This window comes from Phyllobates terribilis, unplaced genomic scaffold (genome assembly GCF_046119375.1).
Source record: "Phyllobates terribilis strain yellow unplaced genomic scaffold, ASM4611937v1 Scaffold_84__1_contigs__length_6523798, whole genome shotgun sequence".
In the NCBI taxonomy this organism is placed as follows: domain Eukaryota; kingdom Metazoa; phylum Chordata; class Amphibia; order Anura; family Dendrobatidae; genus Phyllobates; species Phyllobates terribilis.
Window position 1 is genome coordinate 879324 of NW_027362844.1, and position 19758 is coordinate 899081.

The following is a 19758-nucleotide window of genomic DNA, read 5'->3' on the forward strand; positions in this document are numbered from 1 at the left end:
ATTGACCTTTCAGTATATTGTTGCACACACACCATCTATTTAGCAAATGCCCTTGTTATCAACAGCAGCCTTTTAAACTCACCTGAGCTAACAGGTATGTGCGCTGGTTACTCTGCTGCGCATAAAATTTCTTTTTTGGTTTGCTACAATGCCTTTTCTGAAACGTTGTCTCCTTCTGCTGGAACACTGACTTCTTTCATTTAATGCCTGCAGACTATAAAAGAGAACCCAACCCAAAAAGTTTGGTTGATTAGTCTGTGGCATTCTGTTAAACTGTTGCTTATGGCGGTCTCTGTGAGCTTCTCAGCGACATTCAGCCAGCCAGGTATCCTGCCTGCAGTAGATGGAATGTGGCAATGGAACGCTGGCTGCGCGTGTCATAATAGGCTCTGAGCCTTTATATACCTGTGCACAGCAGCAGCCACCTTCAGTCTGCTGCTGGACAGCCAGCAGCAGCAGCAGCAGGAGAGGTATGTAATCAGGAGCCCTCCTGCTAAGGGTAGACAGCTGCTCGTTCCACCCCACCCCCCGCCTTAATTGGTTCTCCTCCCTTCCAACGGTGTTGAGGCGGGTGGGAACAGCAGGGGGTGAAGGTGCTGTGTTTAAAGAGGTGGAGTTATGCAGATCTAAAACGCGTGGATTGCAGCAGCAGCAAGCCGAAAAGTGCAGGCATGTAAGGGATCTAGAGGTTGACAACATGTCTTCTTAACGGGAGTCCAGGAGCTCATCTCCACAAATGGACTTTTCAGGATCCTTGGGTGGCTCCGTAGTTTGAAACCAATTCTGGTTATCGCTTCTCGGCCTTTTGGCTAAGATCAAGTGTAGTATCTGTTCTTATCAGTTTAATATCTGATACGTCCCCTATCTGGGGACCATATATTAAATGGATTTTTAGAACAGGGAGATGGAAAAAGAGCTTGCTCTGTCCACTCCACGCATTGACCTGGTATTGCAGTATCTCCAGGACCGGTGCACCCCTTCTTTAATGCAGTTTCTAAAATCAGAAAGAATTGAATTCAATGTTTTTTGTTCATTTTGCTTGTTTGTCGGATTTGGGGATGGACTCTTTGGCTTTGCTTTTCTTCTCCTCATTGGATTTTTCATGTTCAAAGTTGCAGAAGCCAGATTACAAGCTCATTTTGGTTCAACTTCAGCAACTGTGCATTGCATTGCCATGTAATGTGATGCAATGCTATCTTTCTAGCTCTCCCTTTTTACTTCCTTTTGGATAAACAGACATATTAGGCAAGCATTTTGGAGCTTTCACCTAAATAACTACAGGTGGTGAGATAAGCTGCACAATATAATTGACCTTTCAGTATATTGTTGCACACACACCATCTATTTAGCAAATGCCCTTGTTATCAACAGCAGCCTTTTAAACTCACCTGAGCTAACAGGTATGTGCGCTGGTTACTCTGCTGCGCTTAAAATTTCTTTTTTGGTTTGCTACAATGCCTTTTCTGAAACGTTGTCTCCTTCTGCTGGAACACTGACTTCTTTCATTTAATGCCTGCAGACTATAAAAGAGAACCCAACCCAAAAAGTTTGGTTGATTAGTCTGTGGCATTCTGTTAAACTGTTGCTTATGGCGGTCTCTGTGAGCTTCTCAGCGACATTCAGCCAGCCAGGTATCCTGCCTGCAGTAGATGGAATGTGGCAATGGAACGCTGGCTGCGCGTGTCATAATAGGCTCTGAGCCTTTATATACCTGTGCACAGCAGCAGCCACCTTCAGTCTGCTGCTGGACAGCCAGCAGCAGCAGCAGGAGAGGTATGTAATCAGGAGCCCTCCTGCTAAGGGTAGACAGCTGCTCGTTCCACCCCACCCCCCGCCTTAATTGGTTCTCCTCCCTTCCAACGGTGTTGAGGCGGGTGGGAACAGCAGGGGGTGAAGGTGCTGTGTTTAAAGAGGTGGAGTTATGCAGATCTAAAACGCGTGGATTGCAGCAGCAGCAAGCCGAAAAGTGCAGGCATGTAAGGGATCTAGAGGTTGACAACATGTCTTCTTAACGGGAGTCCAGGAGCTCATCTCCACAAATGGACTTTTCAGGATCCTTGGGTGGCTCCGTAGTTTGAAACCAATTCTGGTTATCGCTTCTCGGCCTTTTGGCTAAGATCAAGTGTAGTATCTGTTCTTATCAGTTTAATATCTGATACGTCCCCTATCTGGGGACCATATATTAAATGGATTTTTAGAACAGGGAGATGGAAAAAGAGCTTGCTCTGTCCACTCCACGCATTGACCTGGTATTGCAGTATCTCCAGGACCGGTGCACCCCTTCTTTAATGCAGTTTCTAAAATCAGAAAGAATTGAATTCAATGTTTTTTGTTCATTTTGCTTGTTTGTCGGATTTTGGGATGGACTCTTTGGCTTTGCTTTTCTTCTCCTCATTGGATTTTTCATGTTCAAAGTTGCAGAAGCCAGATTACAAGCTCATTTTGGTTCAACTTCAGCAACTGTGCATTGCATTGCCATGTAATGTGATGCAATGCTATCTTTCTAGCTCTCCCTTTTTACTTCCTTTTGGATAAACAGACATATTAGGCAAGCATTTTGGAGCTTTCACCTAAATAACTACAGGTGGTGAGATAAGCTGCACAATATAATTGACCTTTCAGTATATTGTTGCACACACACCATCTATTTAGCAAATGCCCTTGTTATCAACAGCAGCCTTTTAAACTCACCTGAGCTAACAGGTATGTGCGCTGGTTACTCTGCTGCGCTTAAAATTTCTTTTTTGGTTTGCTACAATGCCTTTTCTGAAACGTTGTCTCCTTCTGCTGGAACACTGACTTCTTTCATTTAATGCCTGCAGACTATAAAAGAGAACCCAACCCAAAAAGTTTGGTTGATTAGTCTGTGGCATTCTGTTAAACTGTTGCTTATGGCGGTCTCTGTGAGCTTCTCAGCGACATTCAGCCAGCCAGGTATCCTGCCTGCAGTAGATGGAATGTGGCAATGGAACGCTGGCTGCGCGTGTCATAATAGGCTCTGAGCCTTTATATACCTGTGCACAGCAGCAGCCACCTTCAGTCTGCTGCTGGACAGCCAGCAGCAGCAGCAGCAGGAGAGGTATGTAATCAGGAGCCCTCCTGCTAAGGGTAGACAGCTGCTCGTTCCACCCCACCCCCCGCCTTAATTGGTTCTCCTCCCTTCCAACGGTGTTGAGGCGGGTGGGAACAGCAGGGGGTGAAGGTGCTGTGTTTAAAGAGGTGGAGTTATGCAGATCTAAAACGCGTGGATTGCAGCAGCAGCAAGCCGAAAAGTGCAGGCATGTAAGGGATCTAGAGGTTGACAACATGTCTTCTTAACGGGAGTCCAGGAGCTCATCTCCACAAATGGACTTTTCAGGATCCTTGGGTGGCTCCGTAGTTTGAAACCAATTCTGGTTATCGCTTCTCGGCCTTTTGGCTAAGATCAAGTGTAGTATCTGTTCTTATCAGTTTAATATCTGATACGTCCCCTATCTGGGGACCATATATTAAATGGATTTTTAGAACAGGGAGATGGAAAAAGAGCTTGCTCTGTCCACTCCACGCATTGACCTGGTATTGCAGTATCTCCAGGACCGGTGCACCCCTTCTTTAATGCAGTTTCTAAAATCAGAAAGAATTGAATTCAATGTTTTTTGTTCATTTTGCTTGTTTGTCGGATTTGGGGATATACTCTTTGGCTTTGCTTTTCTTCTCCTCATTGGATTTTTCATGTTCAAAGTTGCAGAAGCCAGATTACAAGCTCATTTTGGTTCAACTTCAGCAACTGTGCATTGCATTGCCATGTAATGTGATGCAATGCTATCTTTCTAGCTCTCCCTTTTTACTTCCTTTTGGATAAACAGACATATTAGGCAAGCATTTTGGAGCTTTCACCTAAATAACTACAGGTGGTGAGATAAGCTGCACAATATAATTGACCTTTCAGTATATTGTTGCACACACACCATCTATTTAGCAAATGCCCTTGTTATCAACAGCAGCCTTTTAAACTCACCTGAGCTAACAGGTATGTGCGCTGGTTACTCTGCTGCACTTAAAATTTCTTTTTTGGTTTGCTACAATGCCTTTTCTGAAACGTTGTCTCCTTCTGCTGGAACACTGACTTCTTTCATTTAATGCCTGCAGACTATAAAAGAGAACCCAACCCAAAAAGTTTGGTTGATTAGTCTGTGGCATTCTGTTAAACTGTTGCTTATGGCGGTCTCTGTGAGCTTCTCAGCGACATTCAGCCAGCCAGGTATCCTGCCTGCAGTAGATGGAATGTGGCAATGGAACGCTGGCTGCGCGTGTCATAATAGGCTCTGAGCCTTTATATACCTGTGCACAGCAGCAGCCACCTTCAGTCTGCTGCTGGACAGCCAGCAGCAGCAGCAGCAGGAGAGGTATGTAATCAGGAGCCCTCCTGCTAAGGGTAGACAGCTGCTCGTTCCACCCCACCCCCCGCCTTAATTGGTTCTCCTCCCTTCCAACGGTGTTGAGGCGGGTGGGAACAGCAGGGGGTGAAGGTGCTGTGTTTAAAGAGGTGGAGTTATGCAGATCTAAAACGCGTGGATTGCAGCAGCAGCAAGCCGAAAAGTGCAGGCATGTAAGGGATCTAGAGGTTGACAACATGTCTTCTTAACGGGAGTCCAGGAGCTCATCTCCACAAATGGACTTTTCAGGATCCTTGGGTGGCTCCGTAGTTTGAAACCAATTCTGGTTATCGCTTCTCGGCCTTTTGGCTAAGATCAAGTGTAGTATCTGTTCTTATCAGTTTAATATCTGATACGTCCCCTATCTGGGGACCATATATTAAATGGATTTTTAGAACAGGGAGATGGAAAAAGAGCTTGCTCTGTCCACTCCACGCATTGACCTGGTATTGCAGTATCTCCAGGACCGGTGCACCCCTTCTTTAATGCAGTTTCTAAAATCAGAAAGAATTGAATTCAATGTTTTTTGTTCATTTTGCTTGTTTGTCGGATTTGGGGATGGACTCTTTGGCTTTGCTTTTCTTCTCCTCATTGGATTTTTCATGTTCAAAGTTGCAGAAGCCAGATTACAAGCTCATTTTGGTTCAACTTCAGCAACTGTGCATTGCATTGCCATGTAATGTGATGCAATGCTATCTTTCTAGCTCTCCCTTTTTACTTCCTTTTGGATAAACAGACATATTAGGCAAGCATTTTGGAGCTTTCACCTAAATAACTACAGGTGGTGAGATAAGCTGCACAATATAATTGACCTTTCAGTATATTGTTGCACACACACCATCTATTTAGCAAATGCCCTTGTTATCAACAGCAGCCTTTTAAACTCACCTGAGCTAACAGGTATGTGCGCTGGTTACTCTGCTGCGCTTAAAATTTCTTTTTTGGTTTGCTACAATGCCTTTTCTGAAACGTTGTCTCCTTCTGCTGGAACACTGACTTCTTTCATTTAATGCCTGCAGACTATAAAAGAGAACCCAACCCAAAAAGTTTGGTTGATTAGTCTGTGGCATTCTGTTAAACTGTTGCTTATGGCGGTCTCTGTGAGCTTCTCAGCGACATTCAGCCAGCCAGGTATCCTGCCTGCAGTAGATGGAATGTGGCAATGGAACGCTGGCTGCGCGTGTCATAATAGGCTCTGAGCCTTTATATACCTGTGCACAGCAGCAGCCACCTTCAGTCTGCTGCTGGACAGCCAGCAGCAGCAGCAGCAGGAGAGGTATGTAATCAGGAGCCCTCCTGCTAAGGGTAGACAGCTGCTCGTTCCACCCCACCCCCCGCCTTAATTGGTTCTCCTCCCTTCCAACGGTGTTGAGGCGGGTGGGAACAGCAGGGGGTGAAGGTGCTGTGTTTAAAGAGGTGGAGTTATGCAGATCTAAAACGCGTGGATTGCAGCAGCAGCAAGCCGAAAAGTGCAGGCATGTAAGGGATCTAGAGGTTGACAACATGTCTTCTTAACGGGAGTCCAGGAGCTCATCTCCACAAATGGACTTTTCAGGATCCTTGGGTGGCTCCGTAGTTTGAAACCAATTCTGGTTATCGCTTCTCGGCCTTTTGGCTAAGATCAAGTGTAGTATCTGTTCTTATCAGTTTAATATCTGATACGTCCCCTATCTGGGGACCATATATTAAATGGATTTTTAGAACAGGGAGATGGAAAAAGAGCTTGCTCTGTCCACTCCACGCATTGACCTGGTATTGCAGTATCTCCAGGACCGGTGCACCCCTTCTTTAATGCAGTTTCTAAAATCAGAAAGAATTGAATTCAATGTTTTTTGTTCATTTTGCTTGTTTGTTGGATTTGGGGATGGACTCTTTGGCTTTGCTTTTCTTCTCCTCATTGGATTTTTCATGTTCAAAGTTGCAGAAGCCAGATTACAAGCTCATTTTGGTTCAACTTCAGCAACTGTGCATTGCATTGCCATGTAATGTGATGCAATGCTATCTTTCTAGCTCTCCCTTTTTACTTCCTTTTGGATAAACAGACATATTAGGCAAGCATTTTGGAGCTTTCACCTAAATAACTACAGGTGGTGAGATAAGCTGCACAATATAATTGACCTTTCAGTATATTGTTGCACACACACCATCTATTTAGCAAATGCCCTTGTTATCAACAGCAGCCTTTTAAACTCACCTGAGCTAACAGGTATGTGCGCTGGTTACTCTGCTGCGCTTAAAATTTCTTTTTTGGTTTGCTACAATGCCTTTTCTGAAACGTTGTCTCCTTCTGCTGGAACACTGACTTCTTTCATTTAATGCCTGCAGACTATAAAAGAGAACCCAACCCAAAAAGTTTGGTTGATTAGTCTGTGGCATTCTGTTAAACTGTTGCTTATGGCGGTCTCTGTGAGCTTCTCAGCGACATTCAGCCAGCCAGGTATCCTGCCTGCAGTAGATGGAATGTGGCAATGGAACGCTGGCTGCGCGTGTCATAATAGGCTCTGAGCCTTTATATACCTGTGCACAGCAGCAGCCACCTTCAGTCTGCTGCTGGACAGCCAGCAGCAGCAGCAGCAGGAGAGGTATGTAATCAGGAGCCCTCCTGCTAAGGGTAGACAGCTGCTCGTTCCACCCCACCCCCCGCCTTAATTGGTTCTCCTCCCTTCCAACGGTGTTGAGGCGGGTGGGAACAGCAGGGGGTGAAGGTGCTGTGTTTAAAGAGGTGGAGTTATGCAGATCTAAAACGCGTGGATTGCAGCAGCAGCAAGCCGAAAAGTGCAGGCATGTAAGGGATCTAGAGGTTGACAACATGTCTTCTTAACGGGAGTCCAGGAGCTCATCTCCACAAATGGACTTTTCAGGATCCTTGGGTGGCTCCGTAGTTTGAAACCAATTCTGGTTATCGCTTCTCGGCCTTTTGGCTAAGATCAAGTGTAGTATCTGTTCTTATCAGTTTAATATCTGATACGTCCCCTATCTGGGGACCATATATTAAATGGATTTTTAGAACAGGGAGATGGAAAAAGAGCTTGCTCTGTCCACTCCACGCATTGACCTGGTATTGCAGTATCTCCAGGACCGGTGCACCCCTTCTTTAATGCAGTTTCTAAAATCAGAAAGAATTGAATTCAATGTTTTTTGTTCATTTTGCTTGTTTGTCGGATTTGGGGATGGACTCTTTGGCTTTGCTTTTCTTCTCCTCATTGGATTTTTCATGTTCAAAGTTGCAGAAGCCAGATTACAAGCTCATTTTGGTTCAACTTCAGCAACTGTGCATTGCATTGCCATGTAATGTGATGCAATGCTATCTTTCTAGCTCTCCCTTTTTACTTCCTTTTGGATAAACAGACATATTAGGCAAGCATTTTGGAGCTTTCACCTAAATAACTACAGGTGGTGAGATAAGCTGCACAATATAATTGACCTTTCAGTATATTGTTGCACACACACCATCTATTTAGCAAATGCCCTTGTTATCAACAGCAGCCTTTTAAACTCACCTGAGCTAACAGGTATGTGCGCTGGTTACTCTGCTGCGCTTAAAATTTCTTTTTTGGTTTGCTACAATGCCTTTTCTGAAACGTTGTCTCCTTCTGCTGGAACACTGACTTCTTTCATTTAATGCCTGCAGACTATAAAAGAGAACCCAACCCAAAAAGTTTGGTTGATTAGTCTGTGGCATTCTGTTAAACTGTTGCTTATGGCGGTCTCTGTGAGCTTCTCAGCGACATTCAGCCAGCCAGGTATCCTGCCTGCAGTAGATGGAATGTGGCAATGGAACGCTGGCTGTGCGTGTCATAATAGGCTCTGAGCCTTTATATACCTGTGCACAGCAGCAGCCACCTTCAGTCTGCTGCTGGACAGCCAGCAGCAGCAGCAGCAGGAGAGGTATGTAATCAGGAGCCCTCCTGCTAAGGGTAGACAGCTGCTCGTTCCACCCCACCCCCCGCCTTAATTGGTTCTCCTCCCTTCCAACGGTGTTGAGGCGGGTGGGAACAGCAGGGGGTGAAGGTGCTGTGTTTAAAGAGGTGGAGTTATGCAGATCTAAAACGCGTGGATTGCAGCAGCAGCAAGCCGAAAAGTGCAGGCATGTAAGGGATCTAGAGGTTGACAACATGTCTTCTTAACGGGAGTCCAGGAGCTCATCTCCACAAATGGACTTTTCAGGATCCTTGGGTGGCTCCGTAGTTTGAAACCAATTCTGGTTATCGCTTCTCGGCCTTTTGGCTAAGATCAAGTGTAGTATCTGTTCTTATCAGTTTAATATCTGATACGTCCCCTATCTGGGGACCATATATTAAATGGATTTTTAGAACAGGGAGATGGAAAAAGAGCTTGCTCTGTCCACTCCACGCATTGACCTGGTATTGCAGTATCTCCAGGACCGGTGCACCCCTTCTTTAATGCAGTTTCTAAAATCAGAAAGAATTGAATTCAATGTTTTTTGTTCATTTTGCTTGTTTGTCGGATTTGGGGATGGACTCTTTGGCTTTGCTTTTCTTCTCCTCATTGGATTTTTCATGTTCAAAGTTGCAGAAGCCAGATTACAAGCTCATTTTGGTTCAACTTCAGCAACTGTGCATTGCATTGCCATGTAATGTGATGCAATGCTATCTTTCTAGCTCTCCCTTTTTACTTCCTTTTGGATAAACAGACATATTAGGCAAGCATTTTGGAGCTTTCACCTAAATAACTACAGGTGGTGAGATAAGCTGCACAATATAATTGACCTTTCAGTATATTGTTGCACACACACCATCTATTTAGCAAATGCCCTTGTTATCAACAGCAGCCTTTTAAACTCACCTGAGCTAACAGGTATGTGCGCTGGTTACTCTGCTGCGCTTAAAATTTCTTTTTTGGTTTGCTACAATGCCTTTTCTGAAACGTTGTCTCCTTCTGCTGGAACACTGACTTCTTTCATTTAATGCCTGCAGACTATAAAAGAGAACCCAACCCAAAAAGTTTGGTTGATTAGTCTGTGGCATTCTGTTAAACTGTTGCTTATGGCGGTCTCTGTGAGCTTCTCAGCGACATTCAGCCAGCCAGGTATCCTGCCTGCAGTAGATGGAATGTGGCAATGGAACGCTGGCTGCGCGTGTCATAATAGGCTCTGAGCCTTTATATACCTGTGCACAGCAGCAGCCACCTTCAGTCTGCTGCTGGACAGCCAGCAGCAGCAGCAGCAGGAGAGGTATGTAATCAGGAGCCCTCCTGCTAAGGGTAGACAGCTGCTCGTTCCACCCCACCCCCCGCCTTAATTGGTTCTCCTCCCTTCCAACGGTGTTGAGGCGGGTGGGAACAGCAGAGGGTGAAGGTGCTGTGTTTAAAGAGGTGGAGTTATGCAGATCTAAAACGCGTGGATTGCAGCAGCAGCAAGCCGAAAAGTGCAGGCATGTAAGGGATCTAGAGGTTGACAACATGTCTTCTTAACGGGAGTCCAGGAGCTCATCTCCACAAATGGACTTTTCAGGATCCTTGGGTGGCTCCGTAGTTTGAAACCAATTCTGGTTATCGCTTCTCGGCCTTTTGGCTAAGATCAAGTGTAGTATCTGTTCTTATCAGTTTAATATCTGATACGTCCCCTATCTGGGGACCATATATTAAATGGATTTTTAGAACAGGGAGATGGAAAAAGAGCTTGCTCTGTCCACTCCACGCATTGACCTGGTATTGCAGTATCTCCAGGACCGGTGCACCCCTTCTTTAATGCAGTTTCTAAAATCAGAAAGAATTGAATTCAATGTTTTTTGTTCATTTTGCTTGTTTGTCGGATTTGGGGATGGACTCTTTGGCTTTGCTTTTCTTCTCCTCATTGGATTTTTCATGTTCAAAGTTGCAGAAGCCAGATTACAAGCTCATTTTGGTTCAACTTCAGCAACTGTGCATTGCATTGCCATGTAATGTGATGCAATGCTATCTTTCTAGCTCTCCCTTTTTACTTCCTTTTGGATAAACAGACATATTAGGCAAGCATTTTGGAGCTTTCACCTAAATAACTACAGGTGGTGAGATAAGCTGCACAATATAATTGACCTTTCAGTATATTGTTGCACACACACCATCTATTTAGCAAATGCCCTTGTTATCAACAGCAGCCTTTTAAACTCACCTGAGCTAACAGGTATGTGCGCTGGTTACTCTGCTGCGCTTAAAATTTCTTTTTTGGTTTGCTACAATGCCTTTTCTGAAACGTTGTCTCCTTCTGCTGGAACACTGACTTCTTTCATTTAATGCCTGCAGACTATAAAAGAGAACCCAACCCAAAAAGTTTGGTTGATTAGTCTGTGGCATTCTGTTAAACTGTTGCTTATGGCGGTCTCTGTGAGCTTCTCAGCGACATTCAGCCAGCCAGGTATCCTGCCTGCAGTAGATGGAATGTGGCAATGGAACGCTGGCTGCGCGTGTCATAATAGGCTCTGAGCCTTTATATACCTGTGCACAGCAGCAGCCACCTTCAGTCTGCTGCTGGACAGCCAGCAGCAGCAGCAGCAGGAGAGGTATGTAATCAGGAGCCCTCCTGCTAAGGGTAGACAGCTGCTCGTTCCACCCCACCCCCCGCCTTAATTGGTTCTCCTCCCTTCCAACGGTGTTGAGGCGGGTGGGAACAGCAGGGGGTGAAGGTGCTGTGTTTAAAGAGGTGGAGTTATGCAGATCTAAAACGCGTGGATTGCAGCAGCAGCAAGCCGAAAAGTGCAGGCATGTAAGGGATCTAGAGGTTGACAACATGTCTTCTTAACGGGAGTCCAGGAGCTCATCTCCACAAATGGACTTTTCAGGATCCTTGGGTGGCTCCGTAGTTTGAAACCAATTCTGGTTATCGCTTCTCGGCCTTTTGGCTGCGATCGTATGACTGTACCTTGATTGGTGCGAGTCTCCTGGAGGAATCCGGACCCTTTTGTGGAGGATTTTCTGCTTTTTCCTGTGGTATTCCATACCGACAGAATCCAAGATGTCTTTTGTGAAGAACACCATCCGTTTGTCCGTGGATCCATCTGACCAGAACAAGAACAACGTGGTTTTCATTGTCCAAGACATCGTTGAAGGCAAAGCTGGAGCAAGACGTTCTGAGATCTTCAGTGTCAACGAATTTTCACGTCAAGGTAATTATGACGTTACCTTTATGGACCAGGATGTTTGCCTTAATGTCTTTGAATGGCTCCGTGGTCACTCTAGTGACCCCTGCTTGGAAGGAGTTAGATGGGAACCTTTGTTTGGTCTGCAAGAAAAGGAGGTGACTGTGACTGTCTATAACCCTTTTACAGACCCTGAGCTGCTGGAGTGCTTCCTCTCTCGCTACTGTGAATATGTGCGGAAGGGAGTGAAGCAAGTCAATTGTCTAGGAATCTTTAACTGTCAGTATAAATTCCGTGTGAAATTGAAAAGGGATCCTGACAGTGTGGGGGGCTTTAGACACCCTCCATCAAATTTTTCCGTTGCAGGCCATAGAGGTTTCCTCTTTTACCCAGGCCAGCCCATGTTTTGCCGTAGATGCTTTTCTTTCGGACATACCATGGTAACATGCCTTAAAGGGCAGTGTTGCCGAAATTGCAGAAAGGAGGGGCATATGGCCAACCAGTGTCCAGAGGCCAAGTCCTGTGATGTCTGTGGGAGTAGTGATCACATGTATAAGGACTGTCCTATGAGTGCACCTAGACGTTCTGATAAAGAACAGAAGGAGGAGGAGCTGGAGAGGAGGCAGATGGCAAGCGCACTGAAAGTGCTGGAAGGATTGGAGAGGGAGGAGAGAGAGGGAAGGAGGCGGGAAACTGGTAGAGCCTCTCCCTCTACGGCGCCAGAGGAGGTGTCCCTGAGACCATGTTCTTCTTCTGCTGAAGAAATGAGGAAGAAGCGGAGGGAAGAAAAGGAGTTCTGGAGGGAAGTGGCAAAGGTGGAGAAAAAGGCAGTGTCTGCGAGAATATCTAGGAAAGTGGTGGAAGCAGAGCTGCCTGAGATGATGACTTTTGGAGAGGCAATGGACGCAACAGGATGTGAAGTGCAAATCTCGGAACCCGACAGTCCTGAACACCCTTCGGGTCCTGAAAACATTGAAGATTTTTCTTCGGAGGATGATAGGGGTGCAAAGAAGAGTCGTAGGGAGGATGGTGGGGGCAGTGATGATGCAGTTTTTAGTGGGCCTCAGAGGAAGATCAGAACTGCCAGAATGAGGAGTGTGGCTGGTGAAGCCAGCGGGTCGGAAACCAGCTGTTCTGTTCTGATGGCGGAGGAGGATAGTGGTGGTGCTGGATAGTGTCACCATATAATATTGTAAATGTTTTTTCTTTTTGTCCTCTTGTGAGCTTTGGTTTAGGCCAAAGGCTATTTCTTTGTGTAATTGGTGAAGGAGTAGAAGTATTATGGGATTTACCATAGTGTCCCAAAACGTAAGAGTGTTTAAAAGTAAAGTAAGAAGAGCTGCTATTTTTGAGTTTTTAGCTATGCAAAATGCATCTATTTTTTGTTTACAAGAATGTGGGGTAGTGGATGGTGTGAAAGGGGATGAATGGTCTTATGGAGCGTCTGTGTGGTCGGGGAGTGCATGTAATAAGAATGATGGTGTGGGTATTTTGGTTAAAGGAAGGGAGGTTGTTTTGAGTGATTATTTGGTTATTGAGGTGGGGAGATGTATCCTTGCTAATTTTGTATACAAGAATGTAAAGTTTTGTGTTATTAATGTTTATGCGCCAGTTGAAAAAAATGAGCGCAAAAATTTATTTGAAAAAATTAAGCTTTTTGTTCCAGGAAGAATACCTGTGGTAATTGTGGGTGATATGAACTGTGATGTGGGGAGAGTGAATGTGGATGTGTCTGGGAAAGCATTATTGGAGTTAGTGAATGATTTTGGGTTGTGTGATATGCAGCGCGTGTGTAACATGAATCCTTTGTTGAACACTTTCTTTTCTGAGAGTGGTAGGGTACAATCCAGATTGGATTATTGTTTTATTTCTAAAAATATGGTTTCTGTTAATTATAGGCAGGAAAACGTTCTTTTTTCAGATCATGTGTGTATGTTGTGTGAGTTGGATATAAAAGTTGATGGAGTGTTTGGGAGAGGATTGTGGAAGTTAAATGTTAAACTGTTAGAGAATGAAGATGTGAGAAAGGAGTATGAAAGGCGGTATGAAGAATGGTGTAAGCATAAAAATGAGTTTGGGAATGTTTGTGAGTGGTGGGACTGGGTGAAGAAACAAACAAAAATGTTCTTTAAAAATTTAGGATACAAGTATGCAGCAATTAAAAGAGAGAGTTTTGTTAAACTGAACGCGCGGTTGAGCGTTTTGTATAAGTTAAGGGAAGGAGGAGTTGAGGTGGAGGAGGATATTTTAGAGGTAAAAAAGGAGATTAGTGAGTTTTTGTTGGAGAGAGGGAGAAGCATAGTGTTTAGGGCAAAGATTGATAAGATGGAGCAGGATGAGAAATGTTCTCGGTTTTTCTTTAAAAAAGTTTTTGGAAAGAAACAGAGTATGAGCGTGGTGTATGGAGCAGATGGAAGTGAGGTGAGTGGAGAGGATATGTGTGAAGAGGTGGCTAAGTTTTATGAGGATCTGTATGCAGTGAAACAGAGGGATGAATGTTTGGAGAATGATGTTTTGAGTGTGTTAGAGAGTAAGTTGAGTGAAGCAGAAAGAGAGAGAGTGATGGGTGAGGTGACTGGTGATGAGGTATGGAAGGTTATGTGTAGTATGGCTTTGAATAAGACGCCGGGGGAGGATGGCCTCCCAGTAGAATTTTATCGTGTGATGTGGGGTGTGATTGGTAAGGACTTTGTGGATGTATGTAAGTATATGTGGGGAAACATGGAGGTGGCTGAGAGTATGCGTGCAGGTATGGTTGTGTTAATTCCTAAGAAAGGGGATTTGAAAAGTCTGAGGAATTGGAGGCCAATAACGTTACTTAATTGTGATTATAAAATCTATGCAAAACTTATGGCTAATAGGATGCGTGATGTGATAGAGAGTGTGATTGGGGATGAGCAGTGTTGTGCGGTACCTGGGAGGCGGATTCATGAGTGTGTGTGTATGTTAAGAGATTGTCTATGGGATTGCATGGGTCGTAAGAAGAGTGTATTTTTGTTAAGTTTGGATTTTGAAAAGGCTTATGATAGGTTGTCGCATGGTTTTTTGTTCAGAGTGTTGTTAAAAATGGGTTTTCCGGCTGATTTTGTTGGGCGAGTGAGAAGTTTGTATGCGGGTGTTTATAGCTGTGTTTTAATGAATGGGTATGTGGGTAGGAAAGTGAATGTGTTTTCGGGTGTGCGACAGGGGTGTCCTTTGTCCCCTGTAGCATTTATTTGTGCAATTGAGCCATTGTTGTGTATGCTGAGGAAAGATAAGGTAATTCGTGGTGTGCAAGTGCCGGGAGGTGGAGGAAAAGAATGGAAAGTGAGTGGTTATATGGATGACGTGTGTGTATTATGTGATTCTGAATGTTCGGTGAGGCGGGTGAAGTTGTTAGTGTCTATTTTTTGTGGTGCATCTGCGTTTAAAGTGAATTGGGAAAAGAGTGAGTGTAAGGGTTTTGGAGGCGGAAGTTTAAGTAGGGATGTAGGTGTGAATGTAGTGAATGGACCTATTAAAGTTTTGGGTGTGAAGTTTTCAGAGAGTTTGGATGGGAAAGAAAGTTGGGATGATGCGAAAGGAAAAGTTGAGCAGAAGTTGAATTTTTGGAAATTGAGGAGTTTATCCTTTTTTGGGAAGATTTTAATTGTTAAGAGTGTGGTGTTGCCAATATTTTTATATATTGCGGTAGTATTTCCACCAGGATATATGTGTATGAGAAGCTTGAATAGAATTTTATTTGTTTTTTTGTGGAACTCGAAAATGGAGAGAGCTAGGAGAGAAATTTTGGTTAAAAGAGTGGAAAAAGGTGGTTTGGGTTTTCCGAATTTGGACGTGTTTTTTGGTGTGAATATCGTTGTGTTTGTTTTGAAAGTGATTAGGGCGGATGGAAAGTTTTCATCTATGTGTAGGTATTTATTTGGAGCGTATTTGTTTCGTTTAAAGTGGCAAGAAAGGGATTTGTGATGTCCGATTGCTTTTGAGGTGCCTGTATGGTATGTGTGGGTTTATAAGTTTTTGGTGAGGTATGAACTGTGTGATGCAGATGTGAGATTGCTGGAGAATAAGAAGGCTGTGTATAGGATGATTGAATGTAGAGAGGTAGAATGTGGAATAAATATGGTTAGGGGTGGTGATGTGCAGAAGGTTTGGAAGAAAGTGCGGATGAGTGGTATGACCAACAAAGAGAGTGAAGTTGTGTGGCAGTCTTTACATGGAGTATTACCTGTGAGAGAGTTTCAGAGGAATAGAGGTTTGGTGAGGAGTGAAATGTGTCCAAGAAATGGCTGTGGTGGAAGGGAAAGTGTGTTGCATGTTTTTTGGAATTGCCAGTATGCTAGAGATGTGATTGGGAGAATGGGGCCTTTGTGTAAAGAATTGTGTGGTGTGAATTTGTTGTCTTTTGAGTTGTTTATGTTTGGTTTGGGAATATGTGATGGGACGAAGGAAAGAGTCTTGTGGTTGATGCTTGCATGTATAAAGGAAGTGTTATGGGATGTGAGGAATGTGTATGTGTTTAAAAGGAAGGAAATTGCTGTAAAGGATAGTGTGAAGGTGATTTTGGGGAAGATGTATGTGTGTTTCCTATGGGACAAAAAGAGGAGAGGGGAAGTGGATGCAGAGGGAATATGGAAAGTTAAAAAGTGGAGATATATTGTTAGTACCTCTTGATTTTTGTTATTGTTGTTTTGAAATATGAAATAAATATTTCCGATGATGATGGGGACAGCAAATTGCGTATTGGATTTGACGCAGCTGTTTTGATGGAATTTTCCTTTGTCTGGTTTTCATAGACTGTGGAATTTCCTCGTCTGAGGAGAAAAAAAAAAAAAAAAAAAAAAAAAAAAAAAATCTGTTCTTATCAGTTTAATATCTGATACGTCCCCTATCTGGGGACCATATATTAAATGGATTTTTAGAACAGGGAGATGGAAAAAGAGCTTGCTCTGTCCACTCCACGCATTGACCTGGTATTGCAGTATCTCCAGGACCGGTGCACCCCTTCTTTAATGCAGTTTCTAAAATCAGAAAGAATTGAATTCAATGTTTTTTGTTCATTTTGCTTGTTTGTCGGATTTGGGGATGGACTCTTTGGCTTTGCTTTTCTTCTCCTCATTGGATTTTTCATGTTCAAAGTTGCAGAAGCCAGATTACAAGCTCATTTTGGTTCAACTTCAGCAACTGTGCATTGCATTGCCATGTAATGTGATGCAATGCTATCTTTCTAGCTCTCCCTTTTTACTTCCTTTTGGATAAACAGACATATTAGGCAAGCATTTTGGAGCTTTCACCTAAATAACTACAGGTGGTGAGATAAGCTGCACAATATAATTGACCTTTCAGTATATTGTTGCACACACACCATCTATTTAGCAAATGCCCTTGTTATCAACAGCAGCCTTTTAAACTCACCTGAGCTAACAGGTATGTGCGCTGGTTACTCTGCTGCGCTTAAAATTTCTTTTTTGGTTTGCTACAATGCCTTTTCTGAAACGTTGTCTCCTTCTGCTGGAACACTGACTTCTTTCATTTAATGCCTGCAGACTATAAAAGAGACCCCAACCCAAAAAGTTTGGTTGATTAGTCTGTGGCATTCTGTTAAACTGTTGCTTATGGCGGTCTCTGTGAGCTTCTCAGCGACATTCAGCCAGCCAGGTATCCTGCCTGCAGTAGATGGAATGTGGCAATGGAACGCTGGCTGCGCGTGTCATAATAGGCTCTGAGCCTTTATATACCTGTGCACAGCAGCAGCCACCTTCAGTCTGCTGCTGGACAGCCAGCAGCAGCAGCAGCAGGAGAGGTATGTAATCAGGAGCCCTCCTGCTAAGGGTAGACAGCTGCTCGTTCCACCCCACCCCCCGCCTTAATTGGTTCTCCTCCCTTCCAACGGTGTTGAGGCGGGTGGGAACAGCAGGGGGTGAAGGTGCTGTGTTTAAAGAGGTGGAGTTATGCAGATCTAAAACGCGTGGATTGCAGCAGCAGCAAGCCGAAAAGTGCAGGCATGTAAGGGATCTAGAGGTTGACAACATGTCTTCTTAACGGGAGTCCAGGAGCTCATCTCCACAAATGGACTTTTCAGGATCCTTGGGTGGCTCCGTAGTTTGAAACCAATTCTGGTTATCGCTTCTCGGCCTTTTGGCTAAGATCAAGTGTAGTATCTGTTCTTATCAGTTTAATATCTGATACGTCCCCTATCTGGGGACCATATATTAAATGGATTTTTAAAACAGGGAGATGGAAAAAGAGCTTGCTCTGTCCACTCCACGCATTGACCTGGTATTGCAGTATCTCCAGGACCGGTGCACCCCTTCTTTAATGCAGTTTCTAAAATCAGAAAGAATTGAATTCAATGTTTTTTGTTCATTTTGCTTGTTTGTCGGATTTGGGGATGGACTCTTTGGCTTTGCTTTTCTTCTCCTCATTGGATTTTTCATGTTCAAAGTTGCAGAAGCCAGATTACAAGCTCATTTTGGTTCAACTTCAGCAACTGTGCATTGCATTGCCATGTAATGTGATGCAATGCTATTGACGCGCCCCCTGGGACATATTCCTTTTTGAGGGGAATACCCGGCACCGGAACAGATGGGGGGTTGTAGTCTCCGAGCGGCTGTGACCCGGCCCGTGCCCAGGGCGTCAAACTCAGTGTTATGTGGCAGTCCTACAGATGTTATTAAGAGTTCTTTTGTGTCGACTACGCCACCCGTTGTGATGCGGTCACTGTGGCCGCCGCTGCAGCAGGGTCCGCTGAGGCTGATGGTGGGTGCGCAGCTTGGTGGGATAACCCCCAACGGGAGGGGTATAGCCTCAGAGGGGACAGGTGCAGAGGATGGGGGTTGTGGTGGTGCAGTGCAGACGGCAATGAAGACAGAGTCGGGTTGTGCAGTTAAGGGTGTTTACTTACTGCAGATGTTGTACTGGTCACTCCAGCTTCGAGTGACCACCCGAGCCGTGCTGCGTCCACCAGGTCATGGATCCAGCCAACCCCCAAACAAGTCCGGAGCGTGGCCCTGAGCTCTCCTTCTGTCCCGTTCTCTGGCCGTCCCCACCAGTGATCCACCTAGGTCCAGCTCCCTCGGGCCTTCTGTTGGGACACCCTTGGCCCTGGGTTCCCTGACCCTTCATGTGGTGTGCCTTCGGGGTGGATGTGGTGGGTGACCGTGGCAAACGCTGCCCACGGTCTCCGGTCTCTGGCTGGGGAATGTTTTTACCCCCACCAGCTTGGGTTCCGGTACCCTGATGCCGACTCCTCACCCGGTGCTTTAATTTGGGTTCTTGGGTCCTCTCTGCTGTTTCCCCCTCTGGGTCTTTCTCTCTCTTCTCCTCTCTCACTCTGGGTCCTTCTTCTCCTCTGCTCCTGACTTGTTCTCTGCATCTGACCCTGTTCTTAGTTGGTGCCCACCTTATATACACCCTCTATGTGTGAGCTCAGGTGACCAGCACCCAATGAGCTCCTATCTCTACCCAGACTGCACCCCCTATCTGCCCCTACACTACATGGGATGTTCCACCCCCCTCCCACTCCAGCCAGGAACAGACTCGGTCGTACCTGCACATTTCTAAGTGGGAGTACCGTCGGTCTGCTCCTCGGAAATGGGATGTGTGTAGTGCATGCAGCCTAGCGAGCTCAGATCCACACTCCATCCTTGCCCGGGAGTGGAATATCACACCTCTGGGTTGAGGTGCAATACCCCTGTAGCAGCCGAATCCTCAGGGTGCTACACTATCTTTCTAGCTCTCCCTTTTTACTTCCTTTTGGATAAACAGACATATTAGGCAAGCATTTTGGAGCTTTCACCTAAATAACTACAGGTGGTGAGATAAGCTGCACAATATAATTGACCTTTCAGTATATTGTTGCACACACACCATCTATTTAGCAAATGCCCTTGTTATCAACAGCAGCCTTTTAAACTCACCTGAGCTAACAGGTATGTGCGCTGGTTACTCTGCTGCGCTTAAAATTTCTTTTTTGGTTTGCTACAATGCCTTTTCTGAAACGTTGTCTCCTTCTGCTGGAACACTGACTTCTTTCATTTAATGCCTGCAGACTATAAAAGAGAACCCAACCCAAAAAGTTTGGTTGATTAGTCTGTGGCATTCTGTTAAACTGTTGCTTATGGCGGTCTCTGTGAGCTTCTCAGCGACATTCAGCCAGCCAGGTATCCTGCCTGCAGTAGATGGAATGTGGCAATGGAACGCTGGCTGCGCGTGTCATAATAGGCTCTGAGCCTTTATATACCTGTGCACAGCAGCAGCCACCTTCAGTCTGCTGCTGGACAGCCAGC

At 44.9% G+C, this 19758-nt stretch overlaps 9 non-coding genes and 1 pseudogene across 9 annotated transcripts; all 10 read left to right on the forward strand.

The window, feature by feature from the left end:
• Positions 1-789: 789 nt before the first annotated feature.
• Positions 790-980, forward strand: LOC141197343 (U2 spliceosomal RNA). The gene has a single exon (XR_012269597.1). It is a non-coding gene; the product is annotated as a U2 spliceosomal RNA (small nuclear RNA).
• A 1112-nt stretch (positions 981-2092) lies between these two features.
• On the forward strand, positions 2093-2283 carry LOC141197354 (U2 spliceosomal RNA). Its single transcript, XR_012269608.1, has one exon. It is a non-coding gene; the product is annotated as a U2 spliceosomal RNA (small nuclear RNA).
• Positions 2284-3398: 1115 nt separating this feature from the next.
• On the forward strand, positions 3399-3589 carry LOC141197365 (U2 spliceosomal RNA). The gene has a single exon (XR_012269619.1). It is a non-coding gene; the product is annotated as a U2 spliceosomal RNA (small nuclear RNA).
• A 1115-nt stretch (positions 3590-4704) lies between these two features.
• LOC141197376 (U2 spliceosomal RNA) lies at positions 4705-4895 on the forward strand. The gene has a single exon (XR_012269631.1). It is a non-coding gene; the product is annotated as a U2 spliceosomal RNA (small nuclear RNA).
• A 1115-nt stretch (positions 4896-6010) lies between these two features.
• On the forward strand, positions 6011-6201 carry LOC141197387 (U2 spliceosomal RNA). The gene has a single exon (XR_012269644.1). It is a non-coding gene; the product is annotated as a U2 spliceosomal RNA (small nuclear RNA).
• Positions 6202-7316: 1115 nt separating this feature from the next.
• LOC141197399 (U2 spliceosomal RNA) lies at positions 7317-7507 on the forward strand. Its single transcript, XR_012269656.1, has one exon. It is a non-coding gene; the product is annotated as a U2 spliceosomal RNA (small nuclear RNA).
• A 1115-nt stretch (positions 7508-8622) lies between these two features.
• Positions 8623-8813, forward strand: LOC141197412 (U2 spliceosomal RNA). The gene has a single exon (XR_012269668.1). It is a non-coding gene; the product is annotated as a U2 spliceosomal RNA (small nuclear RNA).
• Positions 8814-9928: 1115 nt separating this feature from the next.
• LOC141197423 (U2 spliceosomal RNA) lies at positions 9929-10119 on the forward strand. The gene has a single exon (XR_012269679.1). It is a non-coding gene; the product is annotated as a U2 spliceosomal RNA (small nuclear RNA).
• A 6155-nt stretch (positions 10120-16274) lies between these two features.
• LOC141197573 (U2 spliceosomal RNA) lies at positions 16275-16477 on the forward strand (annotated as a pseudogene).
• Positions 16478-17592: 1115 nt separating this feature from the next.
• LOC141197484 (U2 spliceosomal RNA) lies at positions 17593-17783 on the forward strand. The gene has a single exon (XR_012269736.1). It is a non-coding gene; the product is annotated as a U2 spliceosomal RNA (small nuclear RNA).
• Positions 17784-19758: the final 1975 nt, after the last annotated feature.